Raw genomic sequence first — 18,594 nt, forward strand, 5'->3', positions numbered from 1 at the left:
CATCCAACCCATAAATCCAAAATCATAAAAATGTTCCCAAAAAAATTCAATTTTTCTTAGGCAGACTATTTTATTGCAATTTCTTGCATAAAACACACCTAAAAGTGTAGAAAAAAATTGATAGCCAAATACGAGTAGAGGAAGACACCTTTTACCACCAAAAATCATCCAACCCATAAATCACAAATCGTAAAAATGTTCCCAAAAAAATTCAATTTTTCTTAGGCAGACTATTTTATTGCAATTTCTTGCATAAAACACACCTAAAAGTGTAGAAAAAAATTGATAGCCAAATACGAGTAGAGGAAGACACCTTTTACCACCAAAAAGTCATCCAACCCAAAAATCCAAAATCATAAAAAAGTTCCCAAAAAAATTGAATCTTTCTTAGGCAGACGATTTTAATGCAAATTCTTGCAGAAAATACTCATAAATGTGTAGAAAAAAATTGACAGACAAATACGAGTAGAGGAAGACACCTTTTACCACCAAAAAGTCATCCAACCCATAAATCAAAAATCATAAAAATGTTCCCAAAAAAATTCAATTTTTCTTAGGCAGACGATTTTAATGCAAATTCTTGCACAAAATACTCATAAAAAAGTATAAAAAAATTGACAGACGAATACGAGTAGAGGAAGACACCTTTTACCACCAAAAAGTCATCCAACCCATAAATCCAAAATCATAAAAAAGTTCCCAAAAAAATTCAATCTTTCTTAGGCAGACGATTTTAATGAAAATTCTTGCACAAAATACTCATAAAAAAGTAGAAAAAAATTGACAGACGAATACGAGTAGAGGAAGACTCCTTTTACCACCAAAAATCATCCAACCCATAAATCACAAATCGTAAAAAAGTTCCCAAAAAAATTCAATTTTTCTTAGGCAGACTATTTTATTGCAATTTCTTGCATAAAACACACCTAAAAGTGTAGAAAAAAATTGATAGCCAAATACGAGTAGAGGAAGACACCTTTTACCACCAAAAAGTCATCCAACCCATAAATCAAAAATCATAAAAAAGTTCCCAAAAAAATTGAATTTTTCTTAGGCAGACTATTTTATTGCAATTTCTTGCATAAAACACACCTAAAAGTGTAGAAAAAAATTGATAGCCAAATACGAGTAGAGGAAGACACCTTTTACCACCAAAAATCATCCAACCCATAAATCACAAATCGTAAAAATGTTCCCAAAAAAATTCAATTTTTCTTAGGCAGACTATTTTATTGCAATTTCTTGCATAAAACACACCTAAAAGTGTAGAAAAAAATTGACAGCCCGATCCGAGTAGAGGAAGACACCTTTTACCACCAAAAAGTCATCCAACCCATAAATCCAAAATCATAAAAAAGTTCCCAAAAAAATTCAATTTTTCTTAGGCAGACTATTTTATTGCAATTTCTTGCGCAAAACACACCTAAAAGTGTAGAAAAAAATTGACAGCCCGATCCGAGTAGAGGAAGACACCTTTTACCACCAAAAAGTCATCCAACCCAAAAATCCAAAATCATAAGAAAGTTCCCAAAAAAATTCAATCTTTCTTAGGCAGACGATTTTAATGCAAATTCTTGAACAAAATACTCATACAAAAGTAGAAAAAAATTGACAGACGAATACGAGTAGAGGAAGACACCTTTTACCACCAAAAAGTCATCCAACCCATAAATCACAAATCGTAAAAAAGTTCCCAAAAAAATTCAATTTTTCTTAGGCAGACTATTTTATTGCAATTTCTTGCATAAAACACACCTAAAAGTGTAGAAAAAAATTGATAGCCAAATACGAGTAGAGGAAGACACCTTTTACCACCAAAAAGTCATCCAACCCATAAATCCAAAATCATAAAAATGTTCCCAAAAAAATTCAATTTATCTTAGGCAGACGATTTTAATGCAAATTCTTGCACAAAATACTCCTAAATGTGTAGAAAAAAATTGATAGCCAAATACGAGTAGAGGAAGACACCTTTTACCACCAAAAAGTCATCCAACCCAAAAATCCAAAATCATAAAAAAGTTCCCAAAAAAATTGAATCTTTCTTAGGCAGACGATTTTAATGCAAATTCTTGCAGAAAATACTCATAAAAGTGTAGAAAAAAATTGACAGACAAATACGAGTAGAGGAAGACACCTTTTACCACCAAAAAGTCATCCAACCCATAAATCAAAAATCATAAAAAAGTTCCCAAAAAAATTCAATTTTTCTTAGGCAGACTATTTTATTGCAATTTCTTGCATAAAACACACCTAAAAGTGTAGAAAAAAATTGACAGCCCAATACGAGTAGAGGAAGACACCTTTTACCACCAAAAAGTCATCCAACCCATAAATCACAAATCGTAAAAATGTTCCCAAAAAAATTCAATTTTTCTTAGGCAGACTATTTTATTGCAATTTCTTGCATAAAACACACCTAAAAGTGTAGAAAAAAATTGATAGCCAAATACGAGTAGAGGAAGACACCTTTTACCACCAAAAAGTACAACCAACCCATAAATCCAAAATCATAAAAAAGTTCCCAAAAAAATTCAATTTTTCTTAGGCAGACGATTTTAATGCAAATTCTTGCACAAAACACTCATAAAATGTAGAAAAAATTAACAGACAAATACGAGTAGAGGAAGACTCCTTTTACCACCAAAAAGTCATGCAACCCATTAATCCAAAAACATAAAAAAGTTCCCAAAAAAATTCAATTTTTCTTAGGCAGACTATTTTATTGCAATTTCTTGCATAAAACACACCTAAAAGTGTAGAAAAAAATTGATAGCCAAATACGAGTAGAGGAAGACACCTTTTACCACCAAAAAGTCATCCAACCCATAAATCCAAAATCATAAAAAAGTTCCCAAAAAAATTCAATTTTTCTTAGGCAGACTATTTTATTGCAATTTCTTGCATAAAACACACCTAAAAGTGTAGAAAAAAATTGACAGCCAGATACGAGTAGAGGAAGACACCTTTTACCACCAAAAAGTCATCCAACCCATAAATCCAAAATCATAAAAAAGTTCCCAAAAAAATTCAATTTTTCTTAGGCAGACTATTTTATTGCAATTTCTTGCATAAAACACACCTAAAAGTGTAGAAAAAAATTGATAGCCAAATACGAGTAGAGGAAGACACCTTTAACCACCAAAAATCATCCAACCCATAAATCCAAAATCATAAAAAAGTTCCCAAAAAAATTCAATTTTTCTTAGGCAGACTATTTTATTGCAATTTCTTGCATAAAACACACCTAAAAGTGTAGAAAAAAATTGACAGCCCGATCCGAGTAGAGGAAGACACCTTTTACCACCAAAAAGTCATGCAACCCATAAATCCAAAATCATAAAAAAGTTCACAAAAAAATTCAATTTTTCTTAGGCAGACTATTTTATTGCAATTTCTTGCATAAAACACACCTAAAAGTGTAGAAAAAAATTGACAGCCAGATCCGAGTAGAGGAAGACACCTTTTACCACCAAAAAGTCATCCAACCCATAAATCAAAAATCATAAAAAAGTTCCCAAAAAAATTCAATTTTTCTTAGGCAGACTATTTTATTGCAATTTCTTGCATAAAACACACCTAAAAGTGTAGAAAAAAATTGATAGCCAAATACGAGTAGAGGAAGACACCTTTTACCACCAAAAAGTCATCCAACCCATAAATCAAAAATCATAAAAAAGTTCCCAAAAAAATTCAATTTTTCTTAGGCAGACTATTTTATTGCAATTTCTTGCATAAAACACACCTAAAAGTGTAGAAAAAAATTGACAGCCAGATCCGAGTAGAGGAAGACACCTTTTACCACCAAAAAATCATCCAACCCATAAATCCAAAATCATAAAAAAGTTCCCAAAAAAATTCAATCTTTCTTAGGCAGACGATTTTAATGAAAATTCTTGCACAAAATACTCATAAAAAAGTAGAAAAAAATTGACAGACGAATACGAGTAGAGGAAGACACCTTTTACCACCAAAAAGTCATCCAACCCAAAAATCCAAAATCATAAAAAAGTTCCCAAAAAAATTCAATCTTTCTTAGGCAGACGATTTTAATGCAAATTCTTGCAGAAAATACTCATAAAAGTGTAGAAAAAAATTGACAGACAAATACGAGTAGAGGAAGACACCTTTTACCACCAAAAAGTCATCCAACCCATAAATCAAAAATCATAAAAAAGTTCCCAAAAAAATTCAATTTTTCTTAGGCAGACTATTTTATTGCAATTTCTTGCATAAAACACACCTAAAAGTGTAGAAAAAAATTGATAGCCAAATACGAGTAGAGGAAGACACCTTTTACCACCAAAAAGTCATCCAACCCATAAATCAAAAATCATAAAAAAGTTCCCAAAAAAATTCAATCTTTCTTAGGCAGACGATTTTAATGCAAATTCTTGCACAAAATACTCATAAAAAAGTAGAAAAAAATTGACAGACGAATACGAGTAGAGGAAGACACCTTTTACCACCAAAAAGTCATCCAACCCATAAATCCAAAATCATAAAAAAGTTCCCAAAAAAATTCAATTTTTCTTAGGCAGACTATTTTATTGCAATTTCTTGCATAAAACACACCTAAAAGTGTAGAAAAAAATTGATAGCCAAATACGAGTAGAGGAAGACACCTTTTACCACCAAAAAGTCATCCAACCCATAAATCAAAAATCATAAAAAAGTTCCCAAAAAAATTCAATCTTTCTTAGGCAGACGATTTTAATGCAAATTCTTGCAGAAAATACTCATAAAAGTGTAGAAAAAAATTGACAGACAAATACGAGTAGAGGAAGACACCTTTTACCACCAAAAAGTCATCCAACCCATAAATCAAAAATCACAAAAAAGTTCCCAAAAAAATTGAATTTTTCTTAGGCAGACTATTTTATTGCAATTTCTTGCATAAAACACACCTAAAAGTGTAGAAAAAAATTGACAGCCAAATACGAGTAGAGGAAGACACCTTTTACCACCAATAAGTCATCCAACCCATAAATCCAAAATCATAAAAAATTTCCCAATAAAATTCAATCTTTCTTAGGCAGACTATTTTATTGCAATTTCTTGCATAAAACACACCTAAAAGTGTAGAAAAAAATTGACAGACAAATACGAGTAGAGGAAGACACCTTTTACCACCAAAAAGTCATCCAACCCATAAATCCAAAATCATAAAAAAGTTCCCAAAAAAATTCAATCTTTCTTAGGCAGACGATTTTAATGCAAATTCTTGCACAAAATACTCCTAAATGTGTAGAAAAAAATTGATAGCCAAATACGAGTAGAGGAAGACACCTTTTACCACCAAAAAGTCATCCAACCCATAAATCCAAAATCATAAAAAAGTTCCCAAAAAAATTCAATCTTTCTTAGGCAGACGATTTTAATGCAAATTCTTGCACAAAATACTCATAAAAGTGTAGAAAAAAATTGACAGACAAATACGAGTAGAGGAAGACACCATTTACCACCAAAAATCATCCAACCCATAAATCCAAAATCATAAAAAAGTTCCCAAAAAAATTCAATTTTTCTTAGGCAGACTATTTTAATGCAAATTCTTGCACAAAATACTCCTAAAAGTGTAGAAAAAAATTGATAGCCAAATACGAGTAGAGGAAGACACCTTTTACCACCAAAAAGTCATCCAACCCATAAATCCAAAATCATAAAAAAGTTCCCAAAAAAATTCAATTTTTCTTAGGCAGACTATTTTATTGCAATTTCTTGCATAAAACACACCTAAAAGTGTAGAAAAAAATTGACAGCCCGATCCGAGTAGAGGAAGACACCTTTTACCACCAAAAAGTCATCCAACCCATAAATCCAAAATCATAAAAAAGTTCCCAAAAAAATTCAATTTTTCTTAGGCAGACTATTTTATTGCAATTTCTTGCATAAAACACACCTAAAAGTGTAGAAAAAAATTGATAGCCAAATACGAGTAGAGGAAGACACCTTTTACCACCAAAAAGTCATCCAACCCATAAATCCAAAATCATAAAAAAGTTCCCAAAAAAATTCAATTTTTCTTAGGCAGACTATTTTATTGCAATTTCTTGCATAAAACACACCTAAAAGTGTAGAAAAAAATTGATAGCCAAATACGAGTAGAGGAAGACACCTTTTACCACCAAAAAGTCATCCAACCCATAAATCAAAAATCATAAAAAAGTTCCCAAAAAAATTCAATTTTTCTTAGGCAGACTATTTTATTGCAATTTCTTGCATAAAACACACCTAAAAGTGTAGAAAAAAATTGACAGCCCGATCCGAGTAGAGGAAGACACCTTTTACCACCAAAAAGTCATCCAACCCATAAATCCAAAATCATAAAAAAGTTCCCAAAAAAATTCAATCTTTCTTAGGCAGACGATTTTAATGCAACTTCTTGCACAAAACACACCTAAAAGTGTAGAAAAAAATTGACAGACAAATACGAGTAGAGGAAGACACCTTTTACCACCAAAAAGTCATCCAACCCATAAATCCAAAATCATAAAAAAGTTCCCAAAAAAATTCAATTTTTCTTAGGCAGACTATTTTAATGCAAATTCTTGCACAAAATACTCCTAAATGTGTAGAAAAAAATTGATAGCCAAATACGAGTAGAGGAAGACACCTTTTACCACCAAAAAGTCATCCAACCCATAAATCCAAAATCATAAAAAAGTTCCCAAAAAAATTCAATTTTTCTTAGGCAGACTATTTTAATGCAAATTCTTGCACAAAATACTCATAAAAGTGTAGAAAAAAATTGACAGCCAAATACGAGTAGAGGAAGACACCTTTTACCACCAAAAAGTCATCCAACCCATAAATCACAAATCATAAAAAAGTTCCCAAAAAAATTCAATTTTTCTTAGGCAGACTATTTTATTGCAATTTCTTGCATAAAACACACCTAAAAGTGTAGAAAAAAATTGACAGCCCGATCCGAGTAGAGGAAGACACCTTTTACCACCAAAAAATCATCCAACCCATAAATCCAAAATCATAAAAAAGTTCCCAAAAAAATTCAATCTTTCTTAGGCAGACGATTTTAATGCAAATTCTTGCACAAAATACTCATAAAAAAGTAGAAAAAAATTGACAGACAAATACGAGTAGAGGAAGACACCTTTTACCACCAAAAAGTCATCCAACCCATAAATCCAAAATCATAAAAAAGTTCCCAAAAAAATTCAATTTTTCTTAGGCAGACTATTTTATTGCAATTTCCTGCACGAAATACTGATAAAAGTGTAGAAAAAAATTGAGAGACAAATACGAGTAGAGGAAGCCACCTATTACCACCAAAAAGTCATCCAACCCCTAAATCCAAAATCTTAAAAAAGTTCCCAAAAAAATTCAATCTTTCTTAGGCAGACGATTTTAATGCAAATTCTTGCACAAAATACTCCTAAACGTGTAGAAAAAAATTGACAGACAAATACAAGTAGAGGAAGACACCTTTTACCACCAAAAAGTCATCCAACACATAAATCTAAAATCATAAAAAAGTTCCCAAAAAAATTCAATCTTTCTTAGGCAGACGATTTTAATGCAAATTCTTGCACAAAATACTGATAAAAGTGGAGAAAAAAATTGACAGACAAATACGAGTAGAGGAAGACACCATTTACCACCAAAAATCATCCAACCCATAAATCCAAAATCATAAAAAAGTTCCCAAAAAAATTCAATTTTTCTTAGGCAGAATATTTTAATGCAAATTCTTGCACAAAATACTCCTAAAAGTGTAGAAAAAAATTGATAGCCAAATACGAGTAGAGGAAGACACCTTTTACCACCAAAAAGTCATCCAACCCATAAATCCAAAATCATAAAAAAGTTCCCAAAAAAATTCAATTTTTCTTAGGCAGACTATTTTATTGCAATTTCTTGCATAAAACACACCTAAAAGTGTAGAAAAAAATTGACAGCCCGATCCGAGTAGAGGAAGACACCTTTTACCACCAAAAAGTCATCCAACCCATAAATCCAAAATCATAAAAAAGTTCCCAAAAAAATTCAATTTTTCTTAGGCAGACTATTTTATTGCAATTTCTTGCATAAAACACACCTAAAAGTGTAGAAAAAAATTGATAGCCAAATACGAGTAGAGGAAGACACCTTTTACCACCAAAAAGTCATCCAACCCATAAATCCAAAATCATAAAAATGTTCCCAAAAAAATTCAATTTATCTTAGCAGACTATTTTATTGCAATTTCTTGCATAAATCACACCTAAAAGTGTAGAAAAAAATTGACAGCCCTATCCGAGTAGAGGAAGACACCTTTTACCACCAAAAAGTCATCCCACCCATAAATCCAAAATCATAAAAAAGTTCCCAAAAAAATTCAATTTTTCTTAGGCAGACGATTTTAATGCAAATTCTTGCACAAAATACTCATCAAAGTGTAGAAAAAAATTGACAGACAAATACAAGTAGAGGAAGACACCTTTTAGCACCAAAAAGTCATCCAACCCATAAATCCAAAATCATAAAAAAGTTCCCAAAAAAATTCAATCTTTCTTAGGCAGACGATTTTAATGCAATTCTTGCACAAAATACTGATAAAAGTGTAGAAAAAAATTGACAGACAAATACGAGTAGAGGAAGACACCTTTTACCACCAAAAATCATCCAACCCATAAATCCAAAATCATAAAAAAGTTCCCAAAAAAATTCAATTTTTCTTAGGCAGACTATTTTAATGCAAATTCTTGCACAAAATACTCCTAAAAGTGTAGAAAAAAATTGATAGCCAAATACGAGTAGAGGAAGACACCTTTTACCACCAAAAAGTCATCCAACCCATAAATCCAAAATCATAAAAAAGTTCCCAAAAAAATTCAATTTTTCTTAGGCAGACTATTTTATTGCAATTTCTTGCATAAAACACACCTAAAAGTGTAGAAAAAAATTGATAGCCAAATACGAGTAGAGGAAGACACCTTTTACCACCAAAAAGTCATCCAACCCATAAATCAAAAATCATAAAAAAGTTCCCAAAAAAATTCAATTTTTCTTAGGCAGACTATTTTATTGCAATTTCTTGCATAAAACACACCTAAAAGTGTAGAAAAAAATTGACAGCCCGATCCGAGTAGAGGAAGACACCTTTTACCACCAAAAAGTCATCCAACCCATAAATCCAAAATCATAAAAAATTTCCCAAAAAAATTCAATCTTTCTTAGGCAGACTATTTTATTGCAATTTCTTGCACGAAACACACCTAAAAGTGTAGAAAAAAATTGACAGACAAATACGAGTAGAGGAAGACACCTTTTAGCACCAAAAAGTCATCCAACACATAAATCCAAAATCATAAAAAAGTTCCCAAAAAAATTCAATCTTTCTTAGGCAGACTATTTTAATAGAAAATTCTTGCACAAAATACTCCTAAATGTGTAGAAAAAAATTGATAGCCAAATACGAGTAGAGGAAGACACCTTTTACCACCAAAAAGTCATCCAACCCATAAATCCAAAATCATAAAAAAGTTCCCAAAAAAATTCAATCTTTCTTAGGCAGACGATTTTAATGCAAATTCTTGCACAAAATACTCATAAAAGTGTAGAAAAAAATTGACAGACAAATACAAGTAGAGGAAGACACCTTTTAGCACCAAAAAGTCATCCAACCCATAAATCACAAATCGTAAAAAAGTTCCCAAAAAAATTCAATTTTTCTTAGACAGACTATTTTATTGCAATTTCTTGCATAAAATACTCCTAAATGTGTAGAAAAAATTGATAGCCAAATACGAGTAGAGGAAGACACCTTTTACCACCAAAAAGTCATCCAACCCATAAATCCAAAATCATAATAAAGTTCCCAAAAAAATTCAATTTTTCTTAGGCAGACTATTTTATTGCAATTTCTTGCATAAAACACACTTAATAGTGTAGAAAAAAATTGATAGCCAAATACGAGTAGAGGAAGACACCTTTTACCACCAAAAAGTCATCCAACCCATAAATCCAAAATCATAAAAAAGTTCCCAAAAAAATTCAATTTTTCTTAGGCAGACTATTTTATTGCAATTTCTTGCATAAAACACACCTAAAAGTGTAGCAAAAAATTGACAGCCCGATCCGAGTAGAGGAAGACACCTTTTACCACCAAAAAGTCATCCAACCCATAAATCAAAAATGACAAAAAAGTTCCCAAAAAAATTCAATTTTTCTTAGGCAGACTATTTTATTGCAATTTCTTGCATAAAACACACCTAAAAGTGTAGAAAAAAATTGACAGCCCGATTCGAGTAGAGGAAGATACCTTTTACCACCAAAAAATCATCCAACTCATAAATCCAAAATCATAAAAAAGTTCCCAAAAAAATTCAATTTTTCTTAGGCAGACTATTTTATTGCAATTTCTTGCATAAAACACACCTAAAAGTGTACAAAAAAATTGATAGCCAAATACGAGTAGAGGAAGACACCTTTTACCACCAAAAAGTCATCCAACCCATAAATCAAAAATGACAAAAAAGTTCCCAAAAAAAATCAATTTTTCTTAGTCAGACTATTTTATTGCAATTTCTTGCATAAAACACACCTAAAAGTGTAGAAAAAAATTGACAGCCCGATCCGAGTAGAGGAAGACACCTTTTACCACCAAAAAGTCATCCAACCCATAAATCCAAAATCATAAAAAAGTTCCCAAAAAAATTCAATTTTTCTTAGGCAGACTATTTTATTGCAATTTCTTGCATAAAACACACCTAAAAGTGTAGAAAAAAATTGATAGCCAAATACGAGTAGAGGAAGACACCTTTAACCACCAAAAATCATCCAACCCATAAATCCAAAATCATAAAAAAGTTCCCAAAAAAATTCAATTTTTCTTAGGCAGACTATTTTATTGCAATTTCTTGCATAAAACACACCTAAAAGTGTAGAAAAAAATTGACAGCCCGATCCGAGTAGAGGAAGACACCTTTTACCACCAAAAAGTCATCCAACCCATAAATCCAAAATCATAAAAAAGTTCCCAAAAAAATTCAATCTTTCTTAGGCAGACTATTTTATTGCAATTTCTTGCATAAAACACACCTAAAAGTGTAGAAAAAAATTGACAGCCCGATCCGAGAAGAGGAAGACACCTTTTACCACCAAAAAGTCATCCAACCCATAAATCCAAAATCATAAAAAAGTTCCCAAAAAAAATCAATTTTTCTTAGGCAGACTATTTTATTGCAATTTCTTGCATAAAACACACCTAAAAGTGTAGAAAAAAATTGACAGCCAGATCCGAGTAGAGGAAGACACCTTTTACCACCAAAAAGTCATCCAACCCATAAATCCAAAATCATAAAAAAGTTCCCAAAAAAATTCAATTTTTCTTAGGCAGACTATTTTATTGCAATTTCTTGCACAAAATACTCCTAAATGTGTAGAAAAAAATTGATAGCCAAATACGAGTAGAGGAAGACACCTTTTACCACCAAAAAGTCATGCAACCCATAAATCCAAAATCATAAAAAAGTTCCCAAAAAAATTCAATTTTTCTTAGGCAGACTATTTTATTGCAATTTCTTACATAAATCACACCTAAAAGTGTAGAAAAAAAATGACAGCCCTATCCGAGTAGAGGAAGACACCTTTTACCACCAAAAAGTCATCCAACCCATAAATCCAAAATCATAAAAAAGTTCCCAAAAAAATTCAATTTTTCTTAGGCAGACTATTTTATTGCAATTTCTTACATAAATCACACCTAAAAGTGTAGAAAAAAATTGACAGCCCTATCCGAGTAGAGGAAGACACCTTTTACCACCAAAAAGTCATCCAACCCATAAATCCAAAATCATAAAAAAGTTCCCAAAAAAATTCAATTTTTCTTAGGCAGACTATTTTATTGCAATTTCCTGCACGAAATACTGATAAAAGTGTAGAAAAAAATTGAGAGACAAATACGAGTAGAGGAAGCGACCTATTACGACCAAAAAGTCATCCAACCCATTAATCCAAAAACATAAAAAAGTTCCCAAAAAAATTCAATTTTTCTTAGGCAGACTATTTTATTGCAATTTCTTGCATAAAACACACCTAAAAGTGTAGAAAAAAATTGACAGCCCGATCCGAGTAGAGGAAGACACCTTTTACTACCAAAAAATCATCCAACCCATAAATCCAAAATCATAAAAAAGTTCCCAAAAAAATTCAATCTTTCTTAGGCAGACGATTTTAATGCAAATTCTTGCACAAAATACTCATAAAAAAGTAGAAAAAAATTGACAGACAAATGCGAGTAGAGGAAGACTCCTTTTACCACCAAAAAGTCATCCAACCCATAAATCCAAAATCATAAAAAAGTTCCCAAAAAAATTCAATTTTTCTTAGGCAGACTATTTTATTGCAATTTCCTGCACGAAATACTGATAAAAGTGTAGAAAAAAATTGATAGCCAAATACGAGTAGAGGAAGACACCTTTTAGCACCAAAAAGTCATCCAACCCATAAATCCAAAATCATAAAAAAGTTCCCAAAAAAATATAATTTTTCTTAGGCAGACTATTTTATTGCAATTTCTTGCATAAAACACACCTAAAAGTGTACAAAAAAATTGACAGCCCGATCCGAGAAGAGGAAGACACCTTTTACCACCAAAAAGTCATGCAACCCATAAATCCAAAATCATAAAAAAGTTCCCAAAAAAATTCAATTTTTCTTAGGCAGACTATTTTATTGCAATTTCTTGCATAAAACACACCTAAAAGTGTAGAAAAAAATTGATAGCCAAATACGAGTAGAGGAAGACACCTTTTACCACCAAAAAGTCATGCAACCCATAAATCCAAAATCATAAAAAAGTTCCCAAAAAAATTCAATTTTTCTTAGGCAGACTATTTTATTGCAATTTCTTGCATAAAACACACCTAAAAGTGTAGAAAAAAATTGATAGCCAAATACGAGTAGAGGAAGACACCTTTTACCACCAAAAAGTCATGCAACCCATAAATCCAAAATCATAAAAAAGTTCCCAAAAAAATTCAATTTTTCTTAGGCAGACTATTTTATTGCAATTTCTTGCATAAAACACACCTAAAAGTGTAGAAAAAAATTGACAGCCAGATCCGAGTAGAGGAAGACACCTTTTATCACCAAAAAGTCATCCAACCCATAAATCCAAAATCATAAAAAAGTTCCCAAAAAAATTCAATTTTTCTTAGGCAGACTATTTTATTGCAATTTCTTGCATAAAACACACCTAAAAGTGTACAAAAAAATTGACAGCCCGATCCGAGAAGAGGAAGACACCTTTTACCACCAAAAAGTCATGCAACCCATAAATCCAAAATCATAAAAAAGTTCCCAAAAAAATTCAATTTTTCTTAGGCAGACTATTTTATTGCAATTTCTTGCATAAAACACACCTAAAAGTGTAGAAAAAAATTGATAGCCAAATACGAGTAGAGGAAGACACCTTTTACCACCAAAAAGTCATGCAACCCATAAATCCAAAATCATAAAAAAGTTCCCAAAAAAATTCAATTTTTCTTAGGCAGACTATTTTATTGCAATTTCTTGCATAAAACACACCTAAAAGTGTAGAAAAAAATTGATAGCCAAATACGAGTAGAGGAAGACACCTTTTACCACCAAAAAGTCATGCAACCCATAAATCCAAAATCATAAAAAAGTTCCCAAAAAAATTCAATTTTTCTTAGGCAGACTATTTTATTGCAATTACTTACATAAATCACACCTAAAAGTGTAGAAAAAAATTGACAGCCCTATCCAAGTAGAGGAAGACACCTTTTACCACCAAAAAGTCATCCAACCCATAAATCCAAAATCATAAAAAAGTTCCCAAAAAAATTCAATTTTTCTTAGGCAGACTATTTTATTGCAATTTCCTGCACGAAATACTGATAAAAGTGTAGAAAAAAATTGAGAGACAAATACGAGTAGAGGAAGCGACCTATTACCACCAAAAAGTCATCCAACCCATTAATCCAAAAACATAAAAAAGTTCCCAAAAAAATTCAATTTTTCTTAGGCAGACTATTTTATTGCAATTTCTTGCATAAAACACACCTAAAAGTGTAGAAAAAAATTGACAGCCCGATCCGAGTAGAGGAAGACACCTTTTACTACCAAAAAATCATCCAACCCATAAATCCAAAATCATAAAAAAGTTCCCAAAAAAATTCAATTTATCTTAGCAGACGATTTTAATGCAAATTCTTGCACAAAATACTCCTAAATGTGTAGAAAAAAAATGATAGCCAAATACGAGTAGAGGAAGACACATTTTACCACCAAACAGTCATCCAACCCAAAAATCCAAAATCATAAAAAAGTTCCCAAAAAAAAACAATTTTTCTTAGGCAGACTATTTTATTGCAATTTCTTGCATAAATCACACCTAAAAGTGTAGAAAAAAATTGACAGCCCTATCCGAGTAGAGGAAGACACCTTTTACCACCAAAAAGTCATGCAACCCATAAATCCAAAATCATAAAAAAGTTCCCAAAAAAATTCAATTTTTCTTAGGCAGACTATTTTATTGCAATTTCTTGCATAAATCACACCTAAAAGTGTAGAAAAAAATTGACAGCCCTATCCGAGTAGAGGAAGACACCTTTTACCACCAAAAAGTCATCCAACCCATAAATCCAAAATCTTAAAAAAGTTCCCAAAAAAATTCAATCTTTCTTAGGCAGACGATTTTAATGCAAATTCTTGCACAAAATACTCCTAAACGTGTAGAAAAAAATTAATAGCCAAATACGAGTAGAGGAAGACACCTTTTAGCACCAAAAAGTCATCCAACACATAAATCCAAAATCATAAAAAAGTTCCCAAAAAAATTCAATTTTTCTTAGGCAGACTATTTTATTGCAATTTCCTGCACGAAATACTGATAAAAGTGTAGAAAAAAATTGATAGCCAAATACGAGTAGAGGAAGACACCTTTTAGCACCAAAAAGTCATCCAACCCATAAATCCAAAATCATAAAAAAGTTCCCAAAAAAATATAATTTTTCTTAGGCAGACTATTTTATTGCAATTTCTTGCATAAAACACACCTAAAAGTGTACAAAAAAATTGACAGCCCGATCCGAGAAGAGGAAGACACCTTTTACCACCAAAAAGTCATGCAACCCATAAATCCAAAATCATAAAAAAGTTCCCAAAAAAATTCAATTTTTCTTAGGCAGACGATTTTAATGCAAATTCTTGCACAAAATACTCATCAAAGTGTAGAAAAAAATTGACAGACAAATACAAGTAGAGGAAGACACCTTTTAGCACCAAAAAGTCATCCAACACATAAATCTAAAATCATAAAAAAGTTCCCAAAAAAATTCAATCTTTCTTAGGCAGACGATTTTAATGCTAATTCTTGCACAAAATACTGATAAAAGTGGAGAAAAAAATTGACAGACAAATACGAGTAGAGGAAGACACCATTTACCACCAAAAATCATCCAACCCATAAATCCAAAATCATAAAAAAGTTCCCAAAAAAATTCAATTTTTCTTTGGCAGAATATTTTAATGCAAATTCTTGCACACAATTCTCCTAAAAGTGTAGAAAAAAATTGATAGCCAAATACGAGTAGAGGAAGACACCTTTTACCACCAAAAAGTCATGCAACCCATAAATCCAAAATCATAAAAAAGTTCCCAAAAAAATTCAATTTTTCTTAGGCAGACTATTTTATTGCAATTTCTTGCATAAAACACACCTAAAAGTGTAGAAAAAAATTGATAGCCAAATACGAGTAGAGGAAGACACCTTTTACCACCAAAAATCATCCAACCCATAAATCCAAAATCATAAAAAAGTTCCCAAAAAAATTCAATTTTTCTTTGGCAGAATATTTTAATGCAAATTCTTGCACACAATTCTCCTAAAAGTGTAGAAAAAAATTGATAGCCAAATACGAGTAGAGGAAGACACCTTTTAGCACCAAAAAGTCATCCAACACATAAATCTAAAATGATAAAAAAGTTCCCAAAAAAATTCAATCTTTCTTAGGCAGACGATTTTAATGCAAATTCTTGCACAAAATACTGATAAAAGTGTAGAAAAAAATTGAGAGACAAATACGAGTAGAGGAAGCCACCATTTACCACCAAAAAGTCATCCCACCCATAAATCCAAAATCTTAAAAAAGTTCCCAAAAAAATTCAATCTTTCTTTGGCAGACTATTTTAATGCAAATTCTTGCACAAAATACGCATAAAAGTGTAGAAAAAAATTGACAGCCCGATCCGAGTAGAGGAAGACACCTATTACCACCAAAAAGTCATCCAACCCATAAATCCAAAATCATAAAAAAGTTCCCAAAAAAAATGAATTTTTCTTAGGCAGACTATTTTATTGCAATTTCTTGCATAAAACACACCTAAAAGTGTAGAAAAAAATTGACAGCCCGATCCGAGAAGAGGAAGACACCTTTTACCACCAAAAAGTCATGCAACCCATAAATCCAAAATCATAAAAAATTTCCCAAAAAAATTCAATCTTTCTTAGGCAGACTATTTTATAGCAATTTCCTGCACGAAACACACCTAAAAGTGTAGAAAAAAATTGACAGACAAATACGAGTAGAGGAAGACACCTTTTAGCACCAAAAAGTCATCCAACACATAAATCCAAAATCATAAAAAAGTTCCCAAAAAAATTCAATCTTTCTTAGGCAGACTATTTTAATAAAAAATTCTTGCACAAAATACTCCTAAATGTGTAGAAAAAAATTGATAGCCAAATACGAGTAGAGGAAGACACCTTTTACCACCAAAAAGTCATCCAACCCATAAATCCAAAATCATAAAAAAGTTCCCAATAAAATTCAATCTTACTTAGGCAGACGATTTTAATGCAAATTCTTTCACAAAATACTGATAAAAGTGTAGAAAAAAATTGACAGACAAATACGAGTAGAGGAAGACACCTTTTACCACCAAAAAGTCATCCAACCCATAAATCCAAAATCATAAAAAAGTTCCCAAAAAAATTCAATCTTACTTAGGCAGACGATTTTAATGCAAATTCTTGCACACAATAGTGATAAAAGTGTAGAAAAAAATTGACAGACAAATACGAGTAGAGGACGACACCTATTACCACCAAAATGTCATCCAACCCATAAATCCAAAATCATAAAAAAGTTCCCAAAAAAATTCAATCTTTCTTAGGCAGACGATTTTAATGCAAATTCTTGCACAAAATACTCATAAAAGTGTAGAAAAAAATTGACAGACAAATACAAGTAGAGGAAGACACCTTTTAGCACCAAAAAGTCATCCAACCCATAAATCCAAAATCATAAAAAAGTTCCCAAAAAAATTCAATCTTTTTTAGGCAGACTATTTTATAGCAATTTCCTGCACGAAACACACCTAAAAGTGTAGAAAAAAATTGACAGCCCGATCCGAGTAGAGGAAGACACCTATTACCACCAAAAAGTCATCCAACCCATAAATCCAAAATCATAAAAAAGTTCCCAAAAAAATTCAATCTTTCTTAGGCAGACGATTTTAATGCAAATTCTTGCAGAAAATACTCATAAAAGTGTAGAAAAAAATTGACAGACAAATACAAGTAGTGGAAGACACCTTTTAGCACCAAAAAGTCATCCAACCCATAAATCCAAAATCATAAAAAAGTTCCCAAAAAAATTCAATCTTTCTTAGGCAGACGATTTTAATGCAAATTCTTGCAGAAAATACTCATAAAAGTGTAGAAAAAAATTGACAGACAAATACGAGTAGAGGAAGACACCTTTTACCACCAAAAAGTCATCCAACCCATAAATCCAAAATCATAAAAAATTTCCCAAAAAAATTCAATCTTTCTTAGGCAGACTATTTTATAGCAATTTCCTGCACGAAACACACCTAAAAGTGTAGAAAAAAATTGACAGACAAATACGAGTAGAGGAAGACACCTTTTAGCACCAAAAAGTCATCCAACACATAAATCCAAAATCATAAAAAAGTTCCCAAAAAAATTCAATCTTTCTTAGGCAGACTATTTTAATAAAAAATTCTTGCACAAAATACTCTTAAATGTGTAGAAAAAAATTGATAGCCAAATACGAGTAGAGGAAGACACCTATTACCACCAAAAAGTCATCCAACCCATAAATCCAAAATCATAAAAAAGTTCCCAAGAAAATTTAATTTTTCTTAGGCAAACGATTTTAATGCAAATTCTTGCACAAAATACACCTAAAAGTGTAGAAAAAAAATGACAGTCAAATACAAGTAGAGGAAGACACCTGTTACCACCTATAAGGAAACCCGATTCATAAAAAAATTCTCATCTGACGGTGACAGGACGTAACGAATCATAAACTCTTTTATTCAATTGGTAATTATTTAATTTATTTTCGAGGATAAGTTTTTTAAAATTATTTGTTTAAAATATTTGGAGTATGTGAACAGCAAATTTTGTGAAATTATTTTTGCATATTATTAAAAATATTATGTTAGTAATTTGAAAAAATAATATAAATACTGTTTGTGTTTAGAGATCCTAAAGAGATCTCTATTTGTGTGCAATTTATAATTTTGTTTGTTGAGTGTCGAGCGGTCTTCAAAATTCTTTGGAAAGGAGAGACTTTTAATTATTGCCCTACAAAA

The 18,594-nt window shown here is 31.3% G+C and overlaps 1 long non-coding RNA gene across 3 annotated transcripts; it reads right to left on the reverse strand.

Moving 5' to 3' along the window:
• Positions 1–1,808: 1,808 nt before the first annotated feature.
• On the reverse strand, positions 1,809–18,170 carry LOC127288393 (uncharacterized). Of its 3 annotated transcripts, none has more exons than XR_007844035.1 (3): positions 18,065–18,170; positions 4,908–4,957; positions 1,809–1,921 (listed from the first exon to the last, which is right to left on the reverse strand). It is a non-coding gene; the product is annotated as an uncharacterized LOC127288393 (long non-coding RNA). The 3 variants fall into 3 exon arrangements; XR_007844034.1 differs by lacking the exon at positions 18,065–18,170 and adding an exon at positions 17,400–17,502; XR_007844033.1 differs by lacking the exon at positions 18,065–18,170 and adding an exon at positions 16,237–16,310.
• Between the last annotated feature and the right edge of the window lie 424 nt (positions 18,171–18,594).

This window comes from Leptopilina boulardi, unplaced genomic scaffold (assembly GCF_019393585.1).
Source record: "Leptopilina boulardi isolate dan_hultmark-lab unplaced genomic scaffold, ZJU_Lbou_2.1 LbouV2_384, whole genome shotgun sequence".
Classification (NCBI taxonomy): domain Eukaryota; kingdom Metazoa; phylum Arthropoda; class Insecta; order Hymenoptera; family Figitidae; genus Leptopilina; species Leptopilina boulardi.